The sequence below is a fragment of the Protopterus annectens genome, chromosome 7.part0 (assembly GCF_019279795.1).
Source record: "Protopterus annectens isolate FY-2018-M chromosome 7.part0, PAN1.0, whole genome shotgun sequence".
Lineage (NCBI taxonomy): Eukaryota > Metazoa > Chordata > Ceratodontiformes > Protopteridae > Protopterus > Protopterus annectens.
The window spans coordinates 1,802,450,814-1,802,474,431 of record NC_056739.1 but is presented as its reverse complement, the minus strand read 5'-3'; positions in this window follow the sequence as shown (position 1 = coordinate 1,802,474,431).

The window sequence follows — 23,618 nt, the reverse complement described above, 5'->3', positions numbered from 1 at the left end:
GGACACCTTTTTGCCATATGTGGGTAGGCGTAAGGTGGTAAGAGATTCCACTATTAGGAGTTTACGAGATTCTGCTGGTCATTTGTGTAACTCTAAATCTGATATTTTATCGATTGTCCATGATTATTTACGGTCTCTTTACTGTGGTAAGTTGGATGATTTGTCTGGGTGGGAAGTGCTTTCTATGCCTTCATCTTTTACTTACGTTATGAATGCGGCTATTACCTTGGATGAGGTGAGGGAGGCCATCGACCGTCTGGCAGTCCGTTCCACAGCTCCAGGCATAGATGGAATCCCTTATAGTTTCTATGCTGGCCTCTCTGATGCTCAACTGCAGCTTGTGGTTGCTTTATTTAATTTTTGGAAAGATCAGGGATTTACAGATTCTTCTCTTTAGCAGGTTGCATTACATTTTATTTGGAAGAAGGGTGATAGGTCTTCTCTTTCTAATTGGAGGCCTATTGCCCTTTGTAATACGGATTATAAATTATTTATGAAGGTTTTTCAGTTGGATTTGCGGCCTCGTTTGCACTCCCTTTTGGAGCCAGGAGTGTATGGGGTTTCTGGTCGTCCTATGAGGGAGTTGTTGTTTATTTTGAAGCAGGTTTTTGCTTCTATGTCTGTTCATTCTTTTGCGGTGGTGGTTTCTTGTGATATTTCACAAGCTTTTGACCATATTTCTCATGGTGTTCTTTTGCATGTTTTACGGAGGTATGGTTTTGGTGATGGGTTTTGTACCTGGTTGGCTTCTGTTTTTCGTTATTCTGAGATTGTCCCTGTGGTGAATGGTTGGGTAGGGTCTGTTGTTCCTATGGACAATGGCATCAGGCAAGGGTGCCCACTCAGCAGTTGTCTTCTTTCTTTGCTGGTTTCAGCAGTTTTACGTACTTTTCGTTTTCGACTTTCTTATGCTCCCTTTTCTTATTCTTGTTTTGGTGTTTCTGTTCCTCGATCTCTTCCGTATGCTGATGATGTGATAGTTCTTTCGGGGGATTTTGCAGTCTTGCAGCATTCCTTTACTGATGTTTTGATTCCCTTGTTTCAGAAGGTTGGTTGGGTGTTGAATTTTGGGAAGTCTGTTGCCTTCTCTTTCCGCCAGCCTCCGGTGGATTTCTCTTTGGGCTTTCCCTTTTCGCCTGTTGGGGTTCGTATTTTGGAGGTTCCTTATGGGTCCCCTGCTTTTGTTTCTAGAGAGTGTCATGCTTTAGTGGAAAAGGCTTGTTCCTATTTTGTTTTTTGGTCTACTTTTCATTTGTCTTATAGGAAGAAGGTTTATTTGCTTTCTACTTTCTTTTTAGCTAAGTTGCTTTATGTTTTCTGGTTTATTTTTTTCCTCTTGCTTGGGTTTCTAGTCTTCTGGGACATTATTTTCATTTTTTTTGGAAATGTGGTATTAATCCTGTCAGACGTGGTGTTTTGTATGGTTCTCCCTCTCATGGGGGTTGTTCTCTTAAACAGCCTTCTCTGTTTTTACAAGTTTATCATTTGCATTGGCTTCTCTCCCATTTGCAGATGGGGGAGGATTCCTTGGTGTATCGCCTTTTGATGGCATCATCTCCTACCTTTTGGTCTGCTTTATGTAAAGGGAAGAGGGTTTGTGGGGTCTATTCTACTGAATTGCAGGATATGCGGCTTGTAGTTCTCCGGTATAGTTTGCATTCTTTTGATGTTCGGCAGCCTGCAAAATTGTGGTATGTTTCTGTTATGAATGATAGGCATGTTGTTGATGCTTTTCAGGATTATGCTTTGTTCCGTAAGCATGGCATTTTGCAACGCTGTTTGTTTTTGAAACAGGCTCCACATTGGCACGATTTTATGTGGCATTGCTCATTAAATAAGTTGCCTTTGCCCCGGAGATTTAGTCCGGGTGGTTCTTCCCTGTCCTTGTGCTTTCGGGGTTGTCCAGAGTTTGAGACGGCGGGGCGTATTTTTCTTACCTGCTCAAGGATTAGCGGGTTTTGGTCATTTCTTAAGACTAGAATTGATGTTCCTTATCTGTTTCCTGTTTTTTTAGAGAAATGTTTATATGGAAATTATGGTCGTTTTTGGTCAGAGGGTGTGAGGAGGGCAGATTTTGTTTTGTTTTCTGTGTTGTATTATATTTGGTTGGCTAGGTGTAGGGAACTGACCACGACCTTTCGTTGTTCTAATACTTTTCTTTGTACGCAGCTGTTTATTTGTTTGCGGAAATTTCATTTTGATGATGTAATTTTGTGATTTCTGTTTATCAAGTTTTGTATTTTTGAGTTTTGTGTTTAATAAATTCTGGATTAACCTATGCATTTCAAGCATGTTTCTGCATAGAGAAAAAATACGTGTGGAAAGTTGTTTTTCTCCAAGAGGGAAAAAGCTAGGAGCCTGAAACTCTGCAGGTGTGTAGAGTACAATCCACCCTACAAAGGGTAGGGCAATCCTGGTTCTGGGTTAACTGCCAGTTTCCAAATGACCGTTTATTGTTTGTAGCTTTCCCTATGCATTTCAAGCATGTTTTTGCATAGAGAAAAAATACCTATGGAAAGTTGTTTTTCTCCAAGAGGGAAAAGCTAGGAGGCTGAAACTCTGCAGGTGTGTAGGGTACAATCAACCCTACAAAGGGGTAGGGCAATCCTGGTTCTGGCTTAACTGCCAGTTTCAGTATGACCGCTTATTGTTTTCAGCTTTCCCTATGCATTTCAAGCATGTTTCTGCATAGAGAAAAAAATATGTGTGGTAAGTTGTTTTTCTCCAAGAGGAAAAAGCTAGGAGGCTGAAACTCTGCAGGTGTGTAGGGTAAAATCCACCCTACAAAGGGGTAGGGCAATCCTGGGTCTGGCTCAACTGCCAATCTCAGTATGACCGTTTATTGTTTTTAGCTTTCCCTATGCATTTCAAGCATGTTTCTGCATAGAGAAAAAATACGTGTGGAAAGTTGTTTTTCTCCAAGAGGGAAAAAGCTAAGAGGCTGAAACTCTGCAGGTGTGTAGGGTACAATCCACCCTACAAAGGGGTAGGGCAATCCTGGTTCTGGCTTAACTGCCAGTTTCCAAATGACCGCTTATTGTTTTTAGCTTTTTGATTTTAATGCTAAACGTGTCATGGTGAAGTTGTATAATTTAGCTCATATTTTGCAGGGTACTAAGGACACCTTTTTGCCATATGTGGGTAGGCGTAAGGTGGTAAGAGATTCCACTATTAGGTGTTTACGAGATTCTGCTGGTCATTTGTGTAACTCTAAATCTGATATTTTATCGATTGTCCATGATTATTTACGGTCTCTTTACTGTGGTAAGTTGGCTGATTTGTCTGGGTGGGAAGTGCTTTCTATGCCTTCATCTTTTACTTACGTTATGAATGCGGCTATTACCTTGGATGAGGTGAGGGAGGCCATCGACCGACTGGCAGTCCGCTCCACAGCTCCAGGCATAGATGGAATCCCTTATAGTTTCTATGCTGGCCTCTGATGCTCAACTGCAGCTTGTGGTTGCTTTATTTAATTTTGGAAAGATCAGGGATTTACAGATTCTTCTCTTTAGCAGGTTGCATTACATTTTATTTGGAAGAAGGGTGATAGGTCTTCTCTTTCTAATTGGAGGCCTATTGCCCTTTGTAATACGGATTATAAATTATTTATGAAGGTTTTTCAGTTGCTTTTATGGCCTCGTTTGCACTCCCTTTTGGAGCCAGGAGTGTATGGGGTTTCTGGTCGTCCTATGAGGGAGTTGTTGTTTATTTTGAAGCAGGTTTTTGCTTCTATGTCTGTTCATTCTTCATGTGGTGGTTTCTGTGATATTTCACAAGCTTTTGACCATATTTCTCATGGTGTTCTTTTGCATGTTTTACGGAGGTATGGTTTTGGTGATGGGTTTTGTACCTGGTTGGCTTCTGTTTTTCGTTATTCTGAGATTGTCCCTGTGGTGAATGGTTGGGTAGGGTCTGTTGTTCCTATGGACAATGGCATCAGGCAAGGGTGCCCACCAGCAGTTGTCTCTTTCTTTGCTGGTTTCAGCAGTTTTACGTACTTTCGCTTTCGACTTTCTTATGCCCCTTTTCTTATTCTTGTTTTGGTTTTTCTGTTCCTCAATCTCTTTCAGATGCTGATGATGTGATAGTTCTTTCGGGGGATTTTGCAGTCTTGCAGCATTCCTTTACTGATGTTTTGATTCCCTTGTTTCAGAAGGTTGGTTGGGTGTTGAATTTTGGGAAGTCTGTTGCCGTCTCTTTCCGCCAGCCTCGTGGATTTCTCTTTGGGCTTTCCCTTTTCGCCTGTTGGGGTTCGTATTTTGGGGGTTCCTTATGGGTCCCCTGCTTTTGTTTCTAGAGAGTGTCATGCTTTAGTGGAAAAGGCTTGTTCCTATTTTGTTTTTTGGTCTACTTTTCGTTTGTCTTATAGGAAGAAGGTTTATTTGCTTTCTACTTTCTTTTTAGCTAAGTTGCTTTATGTTTTTCTGGTTTATTTTTTTCCTCTTGCTTGGGTTTCTAGTCTTCTGGGACATTATTTTCATTTTTTTTGGAAATGTGGTATTAATCCTGTCAGACGTGGTGTTTTGTATGGTTCTCCTCTCATGGGGGTTGTTCTCTTAAACAGCCTTCTCTGTTTTTACAAGTTTATCATTTGCATTGGCTTCTCTCCCATTTGCAGATGGGGGAGGATTCCTTGGTGTATCGCCTTTTGATGGCATCATCTCCTACCTTTTGGTCTGCTTTATGTAAAGGGAAGAGGGTTTGTGGGGTCTATTCTACTGAATTGCAGGATATGCGGCTTGTAGTTCTCCGGTATAGTTTGCATTCTTTTGATGTTCGGCAGCCTGCAAAATTGTGGTATGTTTCTGTTATGAATGATAGGCATGTTGTTGATGCTTTTCGGGATTATGCTTTGTTCCGTAAGCATGGCATTTTGCAACGCTGTTTGTTTTTGAAACAGGCTCCACATTGGCACGATTTTATGTGGCATTGCTCATTAAATAAGTTGTTTTGCCCGGAGCTTTAGTCCGGGTGGTTCTTCCTGTCCTTGTGCTTGGGTTGTCCAGAGTTTGAGACGGCGGGCGATTTTTCTTACCTGCTCTAGGATTAGCGGGTTTTGGTCATTTCTTAAGACTAGAATTGATGTTCCTTATCTGTTTCCTGTTTTTTAGAGAAATGTTTATATGGAAATTATGGTCGTTTTTGGTCAGAGGGTGTGAGGAGGGCAGATTTTGTTTTGTTTTCTGTGTTGTATTATATTTGGTTGGCTAGGTGTAGGGAACTGACCACGACCTTTCGTTGTTCTAATACTTTTCTTTGTACGCAACTGTTTATTTGGTTGCGGAAATTTCATTTTGATGATGTAATTTTGTGATTTCTGTTTATCAAGTTTTGTATTTTGAGTTTTGTGTTTAAAAAATATTGGATTTACCTATGCATTTCAAGCATGTTTCTGCATAGAGAAAAAATACGTGTGGAAAGTTGTTTTCTCCAAGAGGGAAAAAGCTAGGAGGCTGAAACTCTGCAGGTGTGTAGGGTACAATCCACCCTACAAAGGGGTAGGGCAATCCTGGTTCTGGCTTAACTGCCAGTTTCCAAATGACCGTTTATTGTTTTTAGCTTTCCCTATGCATTTCAAGCATGTTTTTGCATAGAGAAAAAATACCTATGGAAAGTTGTTTTTCTCCAAGAGGGAAAAAGCTAGGAGGCTGAAACTCTGCAGGTGTGTAGGGTACAATCCACCCTACAAAGGGGTAGGGCAATCCTGGTTCTGGCTTAACTGCCAGTTTCAGTATGACCGTTTATTGTTTTAGCTTTCCCTATGCATTTCAAGCATGTTTCTGCATAGAGAAAAAATACCTATGGAAAGTTGTTTTTCTCCAAGAGGGAAAAAGCTAGGAGGCTGAAACTCTGCAGGTGTGTAGGGTACAATCCACCCTACAAAGGGGTAGGAGAATCCTGGTTCTGGCTTAACTGCCAGTTTCAGTATGACCGTTTATTGTTTTTAGCTTTCCTATGCATTTCAAGCATGTTTCTGCATAGAGAAAAAATACGTGTGGAAAGTTGTTTTTCTCCAAGAGGGAAAAAGCTAGGAGGCTGAAACTCTGCAGGTGTGTAGGTACAATCCACCCTACAAAGGGGTAGGGCAATCCTGGTTCTGGCTTAACTGCCAGTTTCCAAATGACCGTTTATTGTTTTTAGCTTTCCCTATGCATTTCAAGCATGTTTTGCATAGAGAAAAATACCTATGGAAAGTTGTTTTTCTCCAAGAGGGAAAAAGCTAGGAGGCTGAAACTCTGCAGGTGTGTAGGGTACAATCCACCCTACAAAGGGGTAGGACAATCCTGGTTCTGGCTTAACTGCCAGTTTCAGTATGACCGTTTATTGTTTTTAGCTTTCCCTATGCATTTCAAGCATGTTTCTGCATAGAGAAAAAATACCTATGGAAAGTTGTTTTTCTCCAAGAGGGAAAAAGCTAGGAGGCTGAAACTCTACAGGTGTGTAGGGTACAATCCACCCTACAAAGGGGTAGGGCAATCCTGGTTCTGGCTTAACTGCCAGTTTCCAAATGACCGTTTATTGTTTTAGCTTTCCTATGCATTTCAAGCATGTTTCTGCATAGGGAAAAATACCTATGGAAAGTTGTTTTCTCCAAGAGGGAAAAAGCTAGGAGGCTGAAACTCTGCAGGTGTGTAGGGTACAATCCACCCAACAAAGGGGTAGGGCAATCCTGGTTCTGGCTTAACTGCCAGTTTCAGTATGGCCGTCAATATGGCGGCTGATGCTGCTCTTGCTGCACAAGCAGCTTTTCATGAATCTTCTGTTGTTCCTAAGTCTTCTACTTCTGATATTATTATGGATTCAGCACAATTAATGGATTCTGTGGCTTCTGAGGTTTCTACTGAGGATGTTTCTGCCTCGAGGGACTCTCAAACTGATGCTATGTTAAGCTGGGGCTCGGATTTGCCTGAGGAGTTACCTCCTGCTGGTTCTATGGCGGCTGCTGCTTTGGATTTTGTTGGGAATGCTTTACAACAAACTACAGGGTCTGTGCATGATTTCCCTGGCTCACAACAAGGTACTGTGTCTGCTACTTCTGTTTCTACAGTGTTTTCTTCACAAAAAATTTCGGGAAGTTTTCCTGCACTTCAGTTGGTTCTCCTGTGGTTGCGGCACTTCAGGCATGCCTGTGGCCACTTTGGAGCACTCATTTTTGGCCTCAACTGCTACCAAGGGTCGGGGGTCTGTGGAAGTGCCTCCTAGGCTTGAAAAAGCAGTGACATCTTCTTATGCTGGTGTTGCACAGGCTGCAGCTTCCAGGATTGTTTCTAGACCTTATGTTAGGATTAAATCACTGACAGGTATGCCAGTTTCTGATGAATTGGTTTGGCAGAAGTTATTGCAGCCTGCTGGAGTTTCTCTGCGTGCTTTGAGTGCTGTCATTACTTGGGGAAAGGAGCCTTTTGCAGATGTTTACTTTGAGTCGCAGGAGGTGGCTGCGGAGTTTACTACCTATTTTTTGCAGCATAGATCTGTTGTCCCTTGGTCTGAATTCGATATATCTAAATTGGTTGTTCAATTGAGGAAGAAGGTCAGGCTTAATTTTCGGACAATTTATGTATCTGCTGATGATATCAGGGCGTATTTGTTACGCTTTTGCAGTCATGTTTTTTCTGTGCACAAGACTTTGTCAAAGGCACTCCCCGGTGTATGGGACGGCGGGTGGGAAGCCGTTGTTTCCATGACTGTGACCTCTGCTGGTCTGCAGCACCTTCCTGGGGTGTGCTTTGTTTCAGGTCAGCGGGGTGTGTTGCGGTATCCGGGGCAGCCGCGGCATTGCTTTTTTTGTGGTTCTTTTGGTCATGTGGTGCAAGATTGCCCTGCGAAGAAGTGTTCGTTATGTGGTGCTTTGGATCATTTTGCTAGGGCTTGCAGACAGCATTGCCGTTATTGTGCTGCCCCCCATCATTGGGCAGATTGTCCACAGGTTTTTTTGGCTCATTCTTCTTCTGATGCCTCTGTGTCTGTTGAATCATCTACGACTGGCACTTCCTCCATTGTTGGTCAGGCTCCTTCTGTGACTGTGTCTGCTCCTTCTTCCACTGCTTTGCCAACTATTGCCCAAGTTGCTTCTCCTGCTGTTTTGTCATCCTCCGGAGGAGATTCTTCTTCGCCATCTACTATACCTCCACAGGTTGTTTCTTCGCAGACTGTTGTGGCCACCCGCGGAGTTCCATCGGCTCCGGTTGCTACTGTGGTTGTTTCTGATGGTGACTCTGGGGACAGTGATAGAGGAGAGGTTAACTTGTTGTCTGAGCCTGAGGACATGGACACGGATGGGGCTTCTGCTGTCGTGGGTTCACGAAGGACTCCTAGGAAGTCAGCGTTGCTCAGTGGTTTCTCTACTGTGGATGATGGCTCTTCTGTGCGGCGGAAGCAGCGACAGTTGACTAAGCGGGCCAAGTTGTCTGGTTCTCAACACACGGGTGATGGCTGACCTGCATTTGGCATTTTGCAATGTCAATTTAATGTTGTCATCTGCTAAACGTTTTCAGGTTCTGGATTGGTTGTCTACTGTTCTGGCTGACATTGTTTGTCTTCTGGACACTGGTATTTGGACAGCGGCGTCTCTCCAGCAGTGGTCTGCTTTATGGGATGGTCATGTTTATTTTTCTGTGGGTCTGGACAAACATTCTGGACTATTGGTGTTATTTAAAAGGGATCACATTGTTCGGGATTTTTTGCATCTCATACCTGGACGTTTGGCACTTTTTGATATTTCTATTTTTGGTTCCTTTTTTCGGCTTTTCTTTTTATATGCTTATGTAGCCTTGACAGAGTGTGTCAAATTGTTTTCCTTTATATTGCCTTACTTGCTGGTGGATTTTCCAGTAGTATTCTGTGGGGATTTTAATTCTCATTTACTTGAGGGGAAGTCTAGCCCTCATCAGGATGTTCGGTCCTGTTTTTCGGTTATGCAGTCTGCCGGTATGTCTTTGGCGCCTGTGCCTTCTTTTACTTATAGGTGTGGGCATGTGACTACCTGCGTAGATTTTTGTTGGCATTCTTTGGGTTTGTCCGTCACATTGTTGGACTCTCATTTATTGTCCTTTACGGATCATACCCTTTTGCTTTATGGTTTAGAGGCGAAGGGGGATTCTGTTAAGGGGACTGGCTTTTATCGGCTGTCCCCCTTGTTTTTGGGGCTTGATTCTTGGCAACGGGTGTTGGCTGAATTGTGGCAAGATCATCTTGCTCTTTTTCGTTTTTATTCTGATGTTTCAGCATGGTGGGTGGATTTTAAGTTTAAATTGCTTTCTAGGTATAAATGGTATTTACGTTTTTATCATTCAGAATTGAAAGTGCTTACTCATAAGGCATATGAGGAGTATTTTTCCTGTGATAAGGCCAACCTTTCTGTTGCTTTACCTGCGTTGCGCAAGCTTTTTGATTTTAATGCTAAACGTGTCATGGTGAAGTTGTATAATTTAGCTCATATTTTGCAGGGTACTAAGGACACCTTTTTGCCATATGTGGGTAGGCGTAAGGTGGTAGAGATTCCACTATTAGGTGTTTACGAGATTCTGCTGGTCATTTGTGTAACTCTAAATCTGATATTTTATCGATTGTCCATGATTATTTACGGTCTCTTTACTGTGGTAAGTTGGCTGATTTGTCTGGGTGGGAAGTGCTTTCTATGCCTTCATCTTTTACTTACGTTATGAATGCGGCTATTACCTTGGATGAGGTGAGGGAGGCCATCGACCGTCTGGCAGTCCGTTCCACAGCTCCAGGCATAGATGGAATCCCTTATAGTTTCTATGCTGGCCTCTCTGATGCTCAACTGCAGCTTGTGGTTGCTTTATTTAATTTTTGGAAAGATCAGGGATTTACAGATTCTTCTCTTTAGCAGGTTGCATTACATTTTATTTGGAAGAAGGGTGATAGGTCTTCTCTTTCTAATTGGAGGCCTATTGCCCTTTGTAATACGGATTATAAATTATTTATGAAGGTTTTTCAGTTGCGTTTGCGGCCTCGTTTACACTCCCTTTTGGAGCCAGGAGTGTATGGGGTTTCTGGTCGTCCTATGAGGGAGTTGTTGTTTATTTTGAAGCAGGTTTTTGCTTCTATGTCTGTTCATTCTTCTGCGGTGGTGGTTTCTTGTGATATTTCACAAGCTTTTGACCATATTTCTCATGGTGTTCTTTTGCATGTTTTACGGAGGTATGGTTTTGGTGATGGGTTTTGTACCTGGTTGGCTTCTGTTTTTCGTTATTCTGAGATTGTCCCTGTGGTGAATGGTTGGGTAGGGTCTGTTGTTCCTATGGACAATGGCATCAGGCAAGGGTGCCCACTCAGCAGTTGTCTTCTTTCTTTGCTGGTTTCAGCAGTTTTACGTACTTTTCGTTTTCGACTTTCTTATGCTCCCTTTTCTTATTCTTGTTTTGGTGTTTCTGTTCCTCGATCTCTTTCGTATGCTGATGATGTGATAGTTCTTTCGGGGGATTTTGCAGTCTTGCAGCATTCCTTTACTGATGTTTTGATTCCCTTGTTTCAGAAGGTTGGTTGGGTGTTGAATTTTGGGAAGTCTGTTGCCTTCTCTTTCCGCCAGCCTCGGTGGATTTCTCTTTGGGCTTTCCCTTTCGCCTGTTGGGGTTCGTATTTTGGGGGTTCCTTATGGGTCCCCTGCTTTTGTTTCTAGAGAGTGTCATGCTTTAGTGGAAAAGGCTTGTTCCTATTTTGTTTTTTGGTCTACTTTTCGTTTGTCTTATAGGAAGAAGGTTTATTTGCTTTCTACTTTCTTTTTAGCTAAGTTGCTTTATGTTTTCTGGTTTATTTTTTTCCTCTTGCTTGGGTTTCTAGTCTTCTGGGACATTATTTTCATTTTTTGGAAATGTGGTATTAATCCTGTCAGGCGTGGTGTTTTGTATGGTTCTCCCTCTCATGGGGTTGTTCTCTTAAACAGTCTTCTCTGTTTTTACAAGTTTATCATTTGCATTGGCTTCTCTCCCATTTGCAGATGGGGAGGATTCCTTAGTGTATCGCCTTTTGATGGCATCATCTCCTACCTTTTGGTCTGCTTTATGTAAAGGAAGAGGGTTTGTGGGGTCTATTCTACTGAATTGCAGGATATGCGGCTTGTAGTTCTCCGGTATAGTTTGCATTCTTTTGATGTTCGCAGCCTGCAAAATTGTGGTATGTTTCTGTTATGAATGATAGGCATGTTGTTGATGCTTTTCGGGATTATGCTTTGTTCCGTAAGCATGGCATTTTGCAACGCTGTTTGTTTTTGAAACAGGCTCCACATTGGCACGATTTTATGTGGCATTGCTCATTAAATAAGTTGCCTTTGCCCCGGAGATTTAGTCCGGGTGGTTCTTCCCTGTCCTTGTGCTTTCGGGGTTGTCCAGAGTTTGAGACGGCGGGGCGTATTTTTCTTACCTGCTCTAGGATTAGCGGGTTTTGGTCATTTCTTAAGACTAGAATTGATGTTCCTTATCTGTTTCCTGTTTTTTTAGAGAAATGTTTATATGGAAATTATGGTCGTTTTTGGTCAGAGGGTGTGAGGAGGGCAGATTTTGTTTTGTTTTCTGTGTTGTATTATATTTGGTTGGCTAGGTGTAGGGAACTGACCACGACCTTTCGTTGTTCTAATACTTTTCTTTGTACACAGCTGTTTATTTGGTTGCGGAAATTTCATTTTGATGATGTAATTTTGTGATTTCTGTTTATCAAGTTTTGTATTTTTGAGTTTTGTGTTTAATAAATTCTGGATTAACCTATGCATTTCAAGCATGTTTCTGCATAGAGAAAAAATACGTGTGGAAAGTTGTTTTTCTCCAAGAGGGAAAAAGCTAGGAGCCTGAAACTCTGCAGGTGTGTAGGGTACAATCTACCCTACAAAGGGGTAGGGCAATCCTGGTTCTGGCTTAACTGCCAGTTTCCAAATGACCGTTTATTGTTTTTAGCTTTCCCTATGCATTTCAAGCATGTTTTGCATAGAGAAAAAATACCTATGGAAAGTTGTTTTTCTCCAAGAGGGAAAAAGCTAGGAGGCTGAAACTCTGCAGGTGTGTAGGGTACAATCAACCCTACAAAGGGGTAGGGCAATCCTGGTTCTGGCTTAACTGCCAGTTTCAGTATGACCGTTTATTGTTTTTAGCTTTCCCTATGCATTTCAAGCATGTTTCTGCATAGAGAAAAAATATGTGTGGAAAGTTGTTTTTCTCCAAGAGGGAAAAAGCTAGGAGGCTGAAACTCTGCAGGTGTGTAGGGTACAATCCACCCTACAAAGGGGTAGGGCAATCCTGGGTCTGGCTCAACTGCCAATCTCAGTATGACCGTTTATTGTTTTTAGCTTTCCCTATGCATTTCAAGCATGTTTCTGCATAGAGAAAAAATAGCTGTGGAAAGTTGTTTTTCTCCAAGAGGGAAAAAGCTAGGAGGCTGAAACTCTGCAGGTATGTAGGGTACAATCCACCCTACAAAGGGGTAGGGCAATCCTGGTTCTGGCTTAACTGCCAGTTTCCAAATGACCGTTTATTGTTTTTAGCTTTTTGATTTTAATGCTAAACGTGTCATGGTGAAGTTGTATAATTTAGCTCATATTTTGCAGGGTACTAAGGACACCTTTTTGCCATATGTGGGTAGGCGTAAGGTGGTAAGAGATTCCACTATTAGGAGTTTACGAGATTCTGCTGGTCATTTGTGTAACTCTAAATCTGATATTTTATCGATTGTCCATGATTATTTACACGGTCTCTTTACTGTGGTAAGTTGGATGATTTGTCTGGGTGGGAAGTGCTTTCTATGCCTTCATCTTTTACGTTATGAATGCGGCTATTACCTTGGATGAGGTGAGGGAGGCCATCGACCGTCTGGCAGTCCGTTCCACAGCTCCAGGCATAGATGGAATCCCTTATAGTTTCTATGCTGGCCTCTCTGATGCTCAACTGCAGCTTGTGGTTGCTTTATTTAATTTTGGAAAGATCAGGGATTTACAGATTCTTCTCTTTAGCAGGTTGCATTACATTTTATTTGGAAGAAGGGTGATAGGTCTTCTCTTTCTAATTGGAGGCCTATTGCCCTTTGTAATACGGATTATAAATTATTTATGAAGGTTTTCAGTTGGATTTATGCTCGTTTGCACTCCTTTGGAGCCAGGAGTGTATGGGGTTTCTGGTCGTCCCATGAGGGAGTTGTTGTTTATTTTGAAGCAGGTTTTTGCTTCTATGTCTGTTCATTCTTTTGCGGTGGTGGTTTCTTGTGATATTTCACAAGCTTTTGACCATATTTCTCATGGTGTTCTTTTGCATGTTTTACGGAGGTATGGTTTTGGTGATGGGTTTTGTACCTGGTTGGCTTCTGTTTTCGTTATTCTGAGATTGTCCCTGTGGTGAATGGTTGGGTAGGGTCTGTTGTTCCTATGGACAATGGCATCAGGCAAGGGTGCCCACTCAGCAGTTGTCTTCTTTCTTTGCTGGTTTCTGCTGTTTCGTACTTTCGTTTTCGACTTTCTTATGCTCCCTTTTCTTATTCTTGTTTTGGTGTTTCTGTTCCTCGATCTCTTTCGTATGCTGATGATGTGATAGTTCTTTCGGGGGATTTTGCAGTCTTGCAGCATTCCTTTACTGATGTTTTGATTCCCTTGTTTCAGAAGGTTGGTTGGGTGTTGAATTTTGGGAAGTCTGTTGCCTTCTCTTTCCGCCAGCCTCCGGTGGATTTCTCTTTGGGCTTTCCCTTTTCGCCTGTTCGGTTTTTTGGGGTTCCTTATGGGTCCCCTGCTTTTGTTTCTAGAGAGTGTCATGCTTTAGTGGAAAAGGCTTGTTCCTATTTTGTTTTTTGGTCTACTTTTCATTTGTCTTATAGGAAGAAGGTTTATTTGCTTTCTACTTTCTTTTTAGCTAAGTTGCTTTATGTTTTTCTGGTTTATTTTTTTCCTCTTGCTTGGGTTTCTAGTCTTCTGGGACATTATTTTCATTTTTTTTGGAAATGTGGTATTAATCCTGTCAGACGTGGTGTTTTGTATGGTTCTCCCTCTCATGGGGGTTGTTCTCTTAAACAGCCTTCTCTGTTTTTACAAGTTTATCATTTGCATTGGCTTCTCTCCCATTTGCAGATGGGGGAGGATTCCTTGGTGTATCGCCTTTTGATGGCATCATCTCCTACCTTTTGGTCTGCTTTATGTAAAGGGAAGAGGGTTTGTGGGGTCTATTCTACTGAATTGCAGGATATGCGGCTTGTAGTTCTCCGGTATAGTTTGCATTCTTTTGATGTTCGGCAGCCTGCAAAATTGTGGTATGTTTCTGTTATGAATGATAGGCATGTTGTTGATGCTTTTCAGGATTATGCTTTGTTCCGTAAGCATGGCATTTTGCAACGCTGTTTGTTTTTGAAACAGGCTCCACATTGGCACGATTTTATGTGGCATTGCTCATTAAATAAGTTGCCTTTGCCCCGGAGATTTAGTCCGGGTGGTTCTTCCCTGTCCTTGTGCTTTCGGGGTTGTCCAGAGTTTGAGACGGCGGGCGATTTTTCTTACCTGCTCTAGGATTAGCGGGTTTTGGTCATTTCTTAAGAGTACACTTGATGTTCCTTATCTGTTTCCTGTTTCTTTAGAGAAATGTTTATATGGAAATTATGGTCGTTTTGGTCAGAGGGTGTGAGGAGGGCAGATTTTGTTTTGTTTTCTGTGTTGTATTATATTTGGTTGGCTAGGTGTAGGGAACTGACCACGACCTTCGTTGTTCTAATACTTTTCTTTGTACGCAGCTGTTTATTTGTTTGCGGAAATTTCATTTTGATGATGTAATTTTGTGATTTCTGTTTATCAAGTTTTGTATTTTTGAGTTTTGTGTTTAATAAATTCTGGATTAACCTATGCATTTCAAGCATGTTTCTGCATAGAGAAAAAATACGTGTGGAAAGTTGTTTTTCTCCAAGAGGAAAAAGCTAGGAGCCTGAAACTCTGCAGGTGTGTAGAGTACAATCTACCCTACAAAGGGGTAGGGCAATCCTGGTTCTGGGTTAACTGCCAGTTTCCAAATGACCGTTTATTGTTTTTAGCTTTCCCTATGCATTTCAAGCATATTTTGCATAGAGAAAAAATACCTATGGAAAGTTGTTTTTCTCCAAGAGGGAAAAAGCTAGGAGGCTGAAACTCTGCAGGTGTGTAGGGTACAATCAACCCTACAAAGGGGTAGGGCAATCCTGGTTCTGGCTTAACTGCCAGTTTCAGTATGACCGTTTATTGTTTTTAGCTTTCCTATGCATTTCAAGCATGTTTCTGCATAGAGAAAAAATATGTGTGGAAAGTTGTTTTTCTCCAAGAGGGAAAAAGCTAGGAGGCTGAAACTCTGCAGGTGTGTAGGGTAAAATCCACCCTACAAAGGGGTAGGGCAATCCTGGGTCTGGCTCAACTGCCAATCTCAGTATGACCGTTTATTGTTTTTAGCTTTCCCTATGCATTGAAAGCATGTTTCTGCATAGAGAAAAAATACCTGTGGAAAGTTGTTTTTCTCCAAGAGGGAAAAAGCTAGGAGGCTGAAACTCTGCAGGTGTGTAGGGTACAATCCACCCTACAAAGGGGTAGGGCAATCCTGGTTCTGGCTTAACTGCCAGTTTCCAAATAACCGTTTATTGTTTTAGCTTTTTGATTTTAATGCTAAACGTGTCATGGTGAAGTTGTATAATTTAGCTCATATTTTGCAGGGTACTAAGGACACCTTTTTGCCATATGTGGGTAGGCGTAAGGTGGTAAGAGATTCCACTATTAGGTGTTTACGAGATTCTGCTGGTCATTTGTGTAACTCTAAATCTGATATTTTATCGATTGTCCATGATTATTTACGGTCTCTTTACTGTGGTAAGTTGGCTGATTTGTCTGGGTGGAAGTGCTTTCTATGCCTTCATCTTTTACTTACGTTATGAATGCGGCTATTACCTTGGATGAGGTGAGGGAGGCCATCGACCGTCTGGCAGTCCGTTCCACAGCTCCAGGCATAGATGGAATCCCTTATAGTTTCTATGCTGGCCTCTCTGATGCTCAACTGCAGCTTGTGGTTGCTTTATTTAATTTTTGGAAAGATCAGGGATTTACAGATTCTTCTCTTTAGCAGGTTGCATTACATTTTATTTGGAAGAAGGGTGATAGGTCTTCTCTTTCTAATTGGAGGCCTATTGCCCTTTGTAATACGGATTATAAATTATTTATGAAGGTTTTTCAGTTGGATTTGCGGCCTCGTTTGCACTCACCTTTGGAGCCAGGAGTGTATGGGGTTTCTGGTCGTCCTATGAGGGAGTTGTTGTTTATTTTGAAGCAGGTTTTGCTTCTATGTCTGTTCATTCTTCTGCGGTGGTGGTTTCTTGTGATATTTCACAAGCTTTTGACCATATTTCTCATGGTGTTCTTTTGCATGTTTTACGGAGGTATGGTTTTGGTGATGGGTTTTGTACCTGGTTGGCTTCTGTTTTTCGTTATTCTGAGATTGTCCCTGTGGTGAATGGTTGGGTAGGGTCTGTTGTTCCTATGGACAATGGCATCAGGCAAGGGTGCCCACTCAGCAGTTGTCTTCTTTCTTTGCTGGTTTCAGCAGTTTTACGTACTTTTCGTTTTCGACTTTCTTATGCTCCCTTTTCTTATTCTTGTTTTGGTTTTTCTGTTCCTCAATCTCTTTCGTATGCTGATGATGTGATAGTTCTTTTGGGGGATTTTGCAGTCTTGCAGCATTCCTTTACTGATGTTTTGATTCCCTTGTTTCAGAAGGTTGGTTGGGTGTTGAATTTTGGGAAGTCTGTTGCCTTCTCTTTCCGCCAGCCTCCGGTGGATTTCTCTTTGGGCTTTCCCTTTTCGCCTGTTGGGGTTCGTATTTTGGGGGTTCCTTATGGGTCCCCTGCTTTTGTTTCTAGAGAGTGTCATGCTTTAGTGGAAAAGGCTTGTTCCTATTTTGTTTTTTGGTCTACTTTTCGTTTGTCTTATAGGAAGAAGGTTTATTTGCTTTCTACTTTCTTTTTAGCTAAGTTGCTTTATGTTTTTCTGGTTTATTTTTTTCCTCTTGCTTGGGTTTCTAGTCTTCTGGGACATTATTTTCATTTTTTTTGGAAATGTGGTATTAATCCTGTCAGACGTGGTGTTTTGTATGGTTCTCCCTCTCATGGGGGTTGTTCTCTTAAACAGCCTTCTCTGTTTTTACAAGTTTATCATTTGCATTGGCTTCTCTCCCATTTGCAGATGGGGGAGGATTCCTTGGTGTATCGCCTTTTGATGGCATCATCTCCTACCTTTTGGTCTGCTTTATGTAAAGGGAAGAGGGTTTGTGGGGTCTATTCTACTGAATTGCAGGATATGCGGCTTGTAGTTCTCCGGTATAGTTTGCATTCTTTTGATGTTCGGCAGCCTGCAAAATTGTGGTATGTTTCTGTTATGAATGATAGGCATGTTGTTGATGCTTTTCGGGATTATGCTTTGTTCCGTAAGCATGGCATTTTGCAACGCTGTTTGTTTTTGAAACAGGCTCCACATTGGCACGATTTTATGTGGCATTGCTCATTAAATAAGTTGCCTTTGCCCCGGAGCTTTAGTCCGGGTGGTTCTTCCCTGTCCTTGTGCTTTCGGGGTTGTCCAGAGTTTGAGACGGCGGGGCGTATTTTTCTTACCTGCTCTAGGATTAGCGGGTTTTGGTCATTTCTTAAGACTAGAATTGATGTTCCTTATCTGTTTCCTGTTTTTTTAGAGAAATGTTTATATGGAAATTATGGTCGTTTTTGGTCAGAGGGTGTGAGGAGGGCAGATTTTGTTTTGTTTTCTGTGTTGTATTATATTTGGTTGGCTAGGTGTAGGGAACTGACCACGACCTTTCGTTGTTCTAATACTTTTCTTTGTACGCAGCTGTTTATTTGGTTGCGGAAATTTCATTTTGATGATGTAATTTTGTGATTTCTGTTTATCAAGTTTTGTATTTTTGAGTTTTGTGTTTAATAAATTCTGGATTAACCTATGCATTTCAAGCATGTTTCTGCATAGAGAAAAAATACGTGTGGAAAGTTGTTTTTCTCCAAGAGGGAAAAAGCTAGGAGCCTGAAACTCTGCAGGTGTGTAGGGTACAATCTACCCTACAAAGGGGTAGGGCAATCCTGGTTCTGGCTTAACTGCCAGTTTCCAAATGACCGTTTATTGTTTTTAGCTTTCCTATGCATTTCAAGCATGTTTTTGCATAGAGAAAAAATACCTATGGAAAGTTGTTTTTCTCCAAGAGGGAAAAAGCTAGGAGGCTGAAACTCTGCAGGTGTGTAGGGTACAATCAACCCTACAAAGGGGTAGGGCAATCCTGGTTCTGGCTTAACTGCCAGTTTCAGTATGACCGTTTATTGTTTTTAGCTTTCCCTATGCATTTCAAGCATGTTTCTGCATAGAGAAAAAATATGTGTGGAAAGTTGTTTTTCTCCAAGAGGGAAAAAGCTAGGAGGCTGAAACTCTGCAGGTGTGTAGGGTACAATTCACCCTACAAAGGGGTAGGGCAATCCTGGGTCTGGGTCAACTGCTAATCTCAGTATGACCGTTTATTGTTTTTAGCTTTCCCTATGCATTTCAAGCATGTTTCTGCATAGAGAAAAAGTACCTGTGGAAAGTTGTTTTTCTCCAAGAGGGAAAAAGCTAGGAGGCTGAAACTCTGCAGGTGTGTAGGGTACAATCCACCCTACAAAGGGGTAGGGCAATCCTGGTTCTGGCTTAACTGCCAGTTTCCAAATGACCGTTTATTGTTTTTAGCTTTCCCTATGCATTTCAAGCATGTTTTTGCATAGAGAAAAAATACCTATGGAAAGTTGTTTTTCTCCAAGAGGGAAAAAGCTAGGAGGCTGAAACTCTGCAGGTGTGTAGGGTACAATCCAACCTACAAAGGGGTAGGGCAATCCTGGTTCTGGCTTAACTGCCAGTTTCAGTATGACCGTTTATTGTTTTTAGCTTTCCTATGCATTTCAAGCATGTTTCTGCATAGAGAAAAAATACGTGTGGAAAGTTGTTTTTCTCCAAGAGGGAAACAGCTAAAAGGCTGAAACTCTGCAGGTGTGTAGGGTACAATCCACCCTACAAAGGGTAGGGCAATCCTGGTTCTGGCTTAACTGCCAGTTTCCAAATGACCGTTTATTGTTTTTAGCTTTCCCTATGCATTTCAAGCATGTTTTTGCATAGAGAAAAAATACCTATGGAAAGATGTTTTTCTCCAAGAGGGAAAAGGCTAGGAGGCTGAAACTCTGCAGATGTGTAGGGTACAATCCACCCTACAAAGGGGTAGGGGAATCCTGGGTCTGGCTCAACTGCCAATCTCAGTATGACCATTTATTGTTTTTAGCTTTCCCTATGCATTTCAAGCATGTTTCTGCATAGAGAAAAAATACCTGTGGAAAGTTGTTTTTCTCCAAGATGGAAAAAGCTAGGAGGCTGAAACTCTGCAGGTGTGTAGGGTACAATCCCCCCTACAAAGGGGTAGGGCAATCCTGGTTCTGGATTAACTGCCAGTTTCCAAATGACCGTTTATTGTTTTTAGCTTTCCCTATGCATTTCAAGCATGTTTTTGCATAGAGAAAAAATACCTATGGAAAGTTGTTTTTCTCCAAGAGGGAAAAAGCTAGGAGGCTGAAACTCTGCAGGTGTGTAGGGTACAATCCACCCTACAAAGGGGTAGGGCAATCCTGGTTCTGGCTTAACTGCCAGTTTCAGTATGACCGTTTATTGTTTTTAGCTTTCCCTATGCATTTCAAGCATGTTTCTGCATAGAGAAAAAGTACCTGTGGAAAGTTGTTTTTCTCCAAGAGGGAAAAAGCTAGGAGGCTGAAACTCTGCAGGTGTGTAGGGTACAATCCACCCTACAAAGGGGTAGGGCAATCCTGGGTCTGGCTTAACTGGCAGTTTCAGTATGACCGTTTATTGTTTTAGCTTTCTTTTTGCATTTCAAGCATATTTCTGCATAGAGAAAAATACCTATGGAAAGTTGTTTTTCTCCAAGAGGGAAAAAGCTAGGAGGCTGAAACTCTGCAGGTGTGTAGGGTACAATCCACCCTACAAAGGGGTAGGGCAATCCTGGTTCTGGCTTAACTGCCAGTTTCCAAATGACCGTTTATTGTTTTAGCTTTCCCTATGCATTTCAAGCATGTTTTTGCATAGAGAAAAAATACCTATGGAAAGTTGTTTTTCTCCAAGAGGGAAAAAGCTAGGAGGCTGAAACTCTGCAGGTGTGTAGGGTACAATCCACCCTACAAAGGGGTAGGGCAATCCTGGTTCTGGCTTAACTGCCAGTTTCAGTATGACCGTTTATTGTTTTTAGCTTTCCCTATGCATTTCAAGCATGTTTCTGCATAGAGAAAAAATATGTGTGGAAAGTTGTTTTTCTCCAAGAGGGAAAAAGCTAGGAGGCTGAAACTCTGCAGGTGTGTAGGGTACAATCCACCCTACAAAGGGGTAGGGCAATCCTGGGTCTGGCTTAACTGGCAGTTTCAGTATGACCGTTTATTGTTTTAGCTTTCTTTTTGCATTTCAAGCATATTTCTGCATAGAGAAAAATACCTATGGAAAGTTGTTTTTCTCCAAGAGGGAAAAAGCTAGGAGGCTGAAACTCTGCAGGTGTGTAGGGTACAATCCACCCAACAAAGGGGTAGGGCAATCCTGGTTCTGGCTTAACTGCCAGTTTCAGTATGACCGTTTATTGTTTTTAGCTTTCCCTATGCATTTCAAGCATGTTTCTGCATAGAGAAAAATACCTGTGGAAAGTTGTTTTTCTCCAAGAGGGAAAAAGCTAGGAGGCTGAAACTCTGCAGGTGTGTAGGGTACAATCCACCCTACAAAGGGGTAGGGCAATCCTGGTTCTGGCTTAACTGCCAGTTTCCAAATGACCGTTTATTGTTTTTAGCTTTCCCTATGCATTTCAAGCATGTTTCTGCATAGAGAAAAAATACCTATGGAAAGTTGTTTTTCTCCAAGAGGGAAAAAGCTAGGAGGCTGAAACTCTGCAGGTGTGTAGGGTACAATCCACCCTACAAAGGGGTAGGGCAATCCTGGGTCTGGCTTAACTGCCAGTTTCAGTATGACCGTTTATTGTTTTTAGCTTTCCCTATGCATTTCAAGCATGTTTCTGCATAGAGAAAAAATACCTATGGAAAGTTGTTTTTCTCCAAGAGGGAAAAAGCTAGGAGGCTGAAACTCTGCAGGTGTGTAGGGTACAATCCACCCTACAAAGGGGTAGGGCAATCCTGGTTCTGGCTTAACTGCCAGTTTCCAAATGACCGTTTATTGTTTTTAGCTTTCCCTATGCATTTCAAGCATGTTTTTGCATAGAGAAAAAATACCTATGGAAAGTTGTTTTTCTCCAAGAGGGAAAAAGCTAGGAGGCTGAAACTCTGCAGGTGTGTAGGGTACAATCCACCCTACAAAGGGATAGGGCAATCCTGGTTCTGGCTCAACTGCCAGTTTCAGTATGACCGTTTATTGTTTTTAGCTTTCCTATGCATTTCAAGCATGTTTCTGCATAGAGAAAAAATACCTGTGGAAAGTTGTTTTTCTCCAAGAGGGAAAAAGCTAGGAGGCTGAAACTCTGCAGGTGTGTAGGGTACAATCCACCCTACAAAGGGGTAGGGCAATCCTGGTTCTGGCTTAACTGCCAGTTTCCAAATGACCGTTTATTGTTTTTAGCTTTCCCTATGCATTTCAAGCATGTTTTTGCATAGAGAAAAAATACCTATGGAAAGTTGTTTTTCTGCAAGAGGGAAAAAGCTAGGAGGCTGAAACTCTGCAGGTGTGTAGGGTACAATCCACCCTACAAAGGGGTAGGGCAATCCTGGTTCTGGCTTAACTGCCAGTTTCAGTATGACCGTTTATTGTTTTTAGCTTTCCCTATGCATTTCAAGCATGTTTCTGCATAGAGAAAAAATACGTGTGGAAAGTTGTTTTTCTCCAAGAGGGAAAAAGCTAGGAGGCTGAAACTCTGCAGGTGTGTAGGGTACAATCCACCCTACAAAGGGATAGGGCAATCCTGGTTCTGGCTTAACTGCCAGTTTCCAAATGACCGTTTATTGTTTTTAGCTTTCCCTATGCATTTCAAGCATGTTTTTGTATAGAGAAAAAATACCTATGGAAAGATGTTTTTCTCCAAGAGGGAAAAAGCTAGGAGGCTGAAACTCTGCAGGTGTGTAGGGTACAATCCCCCCTACAAAGGGGTAGGGCAATCCTGGTTCTGGCTTAACTGCCAGTTTCAGTATGACCGTTTATTGTTTTAGCTTTCCCTATGCATTTCAAGCATGTTTCTGCATAGAGAAAAATACCTATGGAAAGTTGTTTTTCTCCAAGAGGGAAAAAGCTAGGAGGCTGAAACTCTGCAGGTGTGTAGGGTACAATCCACCCTACAAAGGGTAGGGCAATCCTGGGTCTGGCTTAACTGGCAGTTTCAGTATGACCGTTTATTGTTTTTAGCTTTCTTTTTGCATTTCAAGCATATTTCTGCATAGAGAAAAAATGCCTATGGAAAGTTGTTTTTCTCCAAGAGGGAAAAAGCTAGGAGGCTGAAACTCTGCAGGTGTGTAGGGTACAATCCACCCAACAAAGGGGTAGGGCAATCCTGGTTCTGGCTTAACTGCCAGTTTCAGTATGGCCGTCAATATGGCGGCTGATGCTGCTCTTGCTGCACAAGCAGCTTTTCATGAATCTTCTGTTGTTCCTAAGTCTTCTACTTCTGATATTATTATGGATTCAGCACAATTAATGGATTCTGTGGCTTCTGAGGTTTCTACTGAGGATGTTTCTGCCTCGAGGGACTCTCAAACTGATGCTATGTTAAGCTGGGGCTCGGATTTGCCTGAGGAGTTACCTCCTGCTGGTTCTATGGCGGCTGCTGCTTTGGATTTTGTTGGGAATGCTTTACAACAAACTACAGGGTCTGTGCATGATTTCCCTGGCTCACAACAAGGTACTGTGTCTGCTACTTCTGTTTCTACAGTGTTTTCTTCACAAAAAATTTCGGGAAGTTTTCCTGCACTTCCGGTTGGTTCTCCTGTGGTTGCCGGCACTTCCGGCATGCCTGTGGCCGCTTTGGAGCACTCATTTTCGGCCTCAACTGCTACCAAGGGTCGGGGGTCTGTGGAAGTGCCTCCTAGGCTTGAAAAAGCAGTGACATCTTCTTATGCTGGTGTTGCACAGGCTGCAGCTTCCAGGATTGTTTCTAGACCTTATGTTAGGATTAAATCACTGACAGGTATGCCAGTTTCTGATGAATTGGTTTGGCAGAAGTTATTGCAGCCTGCTGGAGTTTCTCTGCGTGCTTTGAGTGCTGTCATTACTTGGGGAAAGGAGCCTTTTGCAGATGTTTACTTTGAGTCGCAGGAGGTGGCTGCGGAGTTTACTACCTATTTTTTGCAGCATAGATCTGTTGTCCCTTGGTCTGAATTCGATATATCTAAATTGGATGTTCAATTGAGGAAGAAGGTCAGGCTTAATTTTCGGACAATTTATGTATCTGCTGATGATATCAGGGCGTATTTGTTACGCTTTTGCAGTCATGTTTTTTCTGTGCACAAGACTTTTTCAAAGGCGCTCCCCGGTGTATGGGACGGCGGGTGGGAAGCCGTTGTTTCCATGACTGTGACCTCTGCTGGTCTGCAGCACCTTCCTGGGGTGTGCTTTGTTTCAGGTCAGC